Raw genomic sequence first — 6000 nt, 5'->3', positions numbered from 1 at the left:
ACTGAGAATTATGAAATTGATATATGTTCGAATAAACAAATTAATAGAGATGTAACAAAATGTTGATTAGACATTGTTCATTAAAATGTTGATTAGACATTGTTTCAAATGAATAGTTACAAAGTCCACAAAAATAATTAGGGATTTTTTTTTTAAGCAAATCCACTAGGTGAGGTGAGGTGTCTAGGGCTAATTTTTTATTTATATAATAAAAGTGAAACGCAAAGAAAAAGTACAAGCAAGGGGCTAGACCTTATCTTACTAATCCTATTGAGGCGTAAAAATAATTAGGGATGGTTTCTTAATTCCAAACATTTGCTGAGAGGCAAATTAAAGATGTAAAGGCTACGAGAGCACTTCCTAATATGCATATCTTTTGTCCAAATTCTCATTATTAACATTTAAAGCTCGTTCTTAAGACTGTATATATTTTCTCCAAATTCTCATTATAATTTTGTATTCGTCTCTGTGCATTATGTCTCGCACACACAATTCTAACGGTAGGTCATTTTTGTCAAAGAGAAGTCAATTGACATTCCTTCATCAAAAAGTCTATATATATATATTAAATGTATTTTTTCACGACTTCTCTTAGTATTTTTTTTTTTTAGCCAAATACATAGATAGCCCTTAAACTTGATTGGATTTTTTATTTTTGCACCTCAACTATAACTAGTTCCTATTGAACACTTCAACACCATAAATAATGTGTCTATTGAACACCTCAGTTACCATCTTTGCCCAAAATGCAGCGCGTGATTATCAAGCACGCTAATATGAAAGATGGGCCAATTAATGTGTGACACCTGTAAATTAACAATCAAACAAAATGAAATAGAAAAAGAAAAAAGACTTTTAAGACAGAAGAAAAAAGAAAAAAAACTTTCTATAACCCCTTTCTCGTCCCCTTCGTTCGTCTTCTCCATTCTTTTTCTTGTTTTCTTTTCTTCCACCTTTTGATAAGTAGTCACTTTTAAGTAAGAGTAACCTTTCTAAAAATGTCATTGAAATTATCACCCTTTTTACTAAAGAAGAAATTAAGAGAAAAAACAAAGAAGAGAAGTTTAACATGGGTTGTTAAAGAAAACCCCATAAAGAACTTCTTCCGGTATTTTGCTTGGAGGAAAAAAAAAACTATGCTTAGAATTATAATTACACTAGATCTTTTTATTTTTAATTCGACACTCCCACGGTCCTATGATCCTATGAGATTAACCATGATTTCTGATTTGTTCCGCAAATGTGACTCAAATCCCAAATCTTTGCATCATGATTTTGAACTCTTTAGATGAAAATATATTATCATAAATTATCCTTGTTTTTAGAAATAAGGAAGACTGGGTTCTCTTACATACTCTTAGTAGATAGAGAAGGAAATAGAGTTACATCATATGTCTTTATTGATCATTTGTCTTTCTCACTTGACTTAGTCAAGATATACTTTCTTTCTTTGAAAAGTTGCGTGGAAAAGTATATTGATGGGCCAAAAATAGCACAGTTGTTAGCTGTAAAGAGCTGATCCATGAAAGTATAATTGTCACCACTGCCTACTAATTGTCAAAATCTAATAGATAGGCAGCTTAAAGGAAGCAATAATTCTGTGTTTGTTATAGCAATAGAACCCCACACAATTAGCATTCGTATATGTTGCAGTTTTGGAATAGTTGAATGATTAGTGTTTGGAAATTTGATGTAATTTCTTTGTTTCTATCCTTTGAGAAGTTTGCTATCTCTAAAGAAAATGTGTTAAAAGTTCCGTAAAAAATATCTCAGCAGTGTGTGTTATACGTAATGAGACCAAGTCACACCGTCTTGCTAACGCACAATGCAAAGAAATTTTCTGCAGAACCTGTGTTGGGTATTTAGTAGAGGGAGTATTAGTTTATTTAGTCTTCCCTCTGAAAAGTCTTATAGAACATATGACTAACAAGTGACTCCTCATTTACTTTCCTTCCTCTTCATAATTTAATTAGTGTTAGAAATATTTACTTTCTTTTTTGCTAGGAATATTCTAGAATATTTAGTTTCCTTCTAAGTCTAGTTACTACATTAATTATAGAATATTTAGTTTCCTTTTAGTTTAGTATCTACAAGGAAAATAATATATTTCCTTTTATTTTATTCTCTTTATTTCTCTATAAATAGAGATATAGACTTTTATTTTTCATGCAAGAAACAATTCAAGAATCAATACAAAGAGTTTCAGTTTATTCTCTCTTGTTTTTATTTATTCTATATTAGTGGTATCAGAGCCAGATTCATTCATCTCAATGGATTTGTGATTTCATTGAAAAATAACGACTTTTACCCAATTTTCAACTCAATTTTAACCATTGCATTTATTTTTAACGCGGGGCTACTTTAAACCAATCTTAACCCTTGCTTTTATTTTTAACATAGGGCTCATTTTTAACCCGTGCTCACTTTCAACGCACCGGGCTCCAATAATTTTAACCCGTATCCACTCTCAACGCACCGGGCTCCAATTTTTAATCAATACCAATTTTTAACCTATACTTGTTTTAATCCATACAAATTTTATACATACCTATTTTGAACCATGTCAAGCATCAATACACCTTTGAATGCGTTCCACAAATCTTCATTGATGAAAAGTGAAAACCATAACAATTGTCCAGTAAAGATGAAGTTAAAAGATAATTTTACACGGCTGAAGGAGAAGAATCAGGTCTTCAAACTCAAATTGAGTTTGAGAGGGAATGTTAAAATTTGCTTTCCTTCCGTTTCATGATTTAATTAGAGGTAGAAATATTTACTTCCTATTTTGCTAGAAATATTCTAGAATATTTAGTTTCCTTCTAAGTCTAGTTACTATATTAATTATAGAATATTTAGTTTCCTTTGAGTTTAGTATCTATAAGGAAAATAATATATTTCCTTTTATTTTACTCTCTTTATTTCTCTATATTTAGAGATGTAGGCTTTTATTTTTCATGCAAGAAACAATTCAAGAATCAATACAAAGACTTTTAGTTTATTCTCTCTTCATATATAACATATGGTATGCTACGTATAAAGAAAAACTCTAAATAAGAATAAGAATATTTTAATTTTGCATATGAATTTTGTTCGGCTCGGGTTAGATCGGTTCATTTTAATTGAATTTGTATTATTAGACCTATTTTTTTTTAAAAGAATAAAAGATTATTATCGATGAGATGTGAGTTTTGGAATGAATCGGGTTGGATTTTTTTTACTTAAATTTGTATATATTAAACTAAAATAAATAAAATAGTAAAATCTTATCACCCACCGGAAGTTGAATTTTCCAGCATATGTGACTTTTGTGTTAGTAAAGGCAAAGTTTTATAACTATTGTGTTAGAAAATATAGTTAAGTGACTTTGGTGGGAAAAAAAAATCAAAGTTGTGTGACGATATGTGAAATTTACCCCCTAAATATGTGCACAATATTTCTTTTAAGGATACTGAATTTATTTACGCTTCAAGGTATTCATTCAATTTTGGTTTTCTTATTTTTGTTTTCAACATTAAAAGCCCCAACTATCAAATTTATTAGAAGATCTGTAGAAAACTTTCGAAGTGTGGGTTACGCAAGTCTTTAACAATATTGCCTCAAGTCAAGTGAAATGAGGTGTTAATATAGTTTTTATTTATTCTATATTAGTGGTATCAGAGCCAGATTCATCATCTCAATGGATTTGTGATTTCATTGACGAAGAACGACTTTTAACCAATTTTCAACTCAATTTTAACCATTGCATTTATTTTTAACGCGGGGCTACTTTAAACCAATTTTAACCCTTACTTTTATTTTTAACGCAGAGCTCATTTTTGACTCGTGTTCACTTTCAACGCACCGGGCTCCAATTATTTTAATCCGTGTCCACTCTCAAAGCACCAGGCTCCAAGTTTTAAGAAATACCAATTTTTAACTAATACTTGTTTTAATCCATACAAATTTTATCCATACCTATTTTGAACCATGTCAAGTATCAATATATCTTTGAATGCGCTCCACAAATCTTCATTGGTGAAAAATGAAAACCATCACAATTGTCCAGTGAAGATGAAGTTAAAAGATAATTTTACACGGCTTTCAAGAAGGAGAAGTAAGGGTTATACGTAATGAGACCAAGTCACATCGTCTTGCTAACGCACAATGCAGAGAAATTTTCTGCAGAACCCGTGTTGGGTGTTTAGTAGAGGGAGTATTGGTTTGTTTAGTCTTCCTTTTGAAAAGTCTTGTAGAACATATGACTAACAAGTGACTCCTCATGATCCATGGACCACAAGTTTTGTGGTTATGATGTGGCTTATTTTCTCTCCATTTATGCCAAAGTTGGATAAGACAAATATTGTATAATTTTGGAAATTGACATAACACAAGATAGTACAAATTAGTTAGTGCTAGTGGGGGTATATTATTAAAATTTACTTTCCTTCTGCTTCATGATTTAATTCGTAGTAGAAATATTTACTTCCTTTTTTGCTAGGAATATTCTAGAATATTTAGTTTCTAGTTACTACATTAATTATAGAATATTTAGTTTCCTTTTAGTTTAGATAATTATAGACGGCTTTCAAGAAGGAGAAGTAAGGGTTATACGTAATGAGACCAAGTCACATCGTCTTGCTAACGCACAATGCAGAGAAATTTTCTGCAGAACCCGTGTTGGGTGTTTAGTAGAGGGAGTATTGGTTTGTTTAGTCTTCCCTTTGAAAAGTCTTGTAAAACATATGACTAACAAGTAACTCTTCATGATCCATGGACCACAAGTTTTGTGATTATGATGTGACTCATTTTCTCTCCATTTATGTCAAAGTTGGATAAGACAAATATTGTATAATTTTGGAAATTGACACAACACAAGATAGTACAAATTAATTAGTCCTAGTGGGGGTATATTATTAAAATTTACTTTCCTTCCGCTTCATAATTTAATTAGTAGTAGAAATATTTACTTCCTTTTTTGCTAGGAATATTCTAGAATATTTAGTTTCCTTCTAGGTCTAGTTACTACATTAATTATAGAATATTTAGTTTCCTTTTAGTTTAGTATCTATAAGAAAAATAATATATTTCCTTTTATTTTATTCTCTTTATTCCTTTATAAATAGAGATGTAGGCTTTTATTTTTCATGCAAGAAGCAATTCAAGAATCAATACAAAAAGTTTTAGTTTATTCTCTCTAGTTTTTATTTATTCCATATCAGTGGTATCAGAGCCAGATTCATTCATCTCAATGGATCTGTGATTTCATTGAAGAAGAACGACCTTCAACCACTTTTCACCAATTTTAACCATTGCATTCATTTTTAACGCGGGACTACTTTAAATCAATTTTAACCCTTGTTTTTATTTTTAACGCAGGGCTCATTTTTAACATGTGCTCACTGTCAACGCACCGGACTCCAATAATTTTAACCCGTGTCCACTCTTAACGCACCGGGCTCCAATTTTTGATTAATACCAATTTTTAACCAATACTTGTTTTAATCCATACCTGTTTTGAACCATGTCAAGCATCAATATATCTTTGAATGCACTCCACAAATCTTCATTGATGAAAGGTGAAAACCATCACAATTGTCCAGTAAAGGTGAAGTTAAAAGATAATTTTACACGGCTTTCAAGAAGAAGGAGAAGAATCAGGTCTTCAAACTCAAATTGGATACACCAACTTGAGTTTGAGGGGGAATGTTAAAATTTACTTTCCTTCCGCTTCATGATTTAATTAGTGGTAGAAATATTTACTTCTTTTTTTTATAGGAATATTCTAGAATATTTAGTTTCCTTCTAAGTCTAGATACTACATAATCTACATTAATTATAGAATATTTAGTTTCCTTTTAGTTTAGTATTTACAAGGAAAATAATATATTTCCTTTTATTCTCTTTATTTCTATATAAATAGAGATAAAGGCTTTTATTTTTCATTCAAGAAACAATTCAAGAATCAATACAATTTAATTTATTCTCTCTTCATATATAACATATGGTATGCTACGTATAAAG

The sequence above is a fragment of the Lycium barbarum genome, chromosome 5 (genome assembly GCF_019175385.1).
Source record: "Lycium barbarum isolate Lr01 chromosome 5, ASM1917538v2, whole genome shotgun sequence".
NCBI classification, from domain to species: Eukaryota; Viridiplantae; Streptophyta; class Magnoliopsida; order Solanales; family Solanaceae; genus Lycium; species Lycium barbarum.
The sequence above is the reverse complement of the archived record's forward strand: the minus strand, read 5'-3'. Positions refer to the sequence as shown.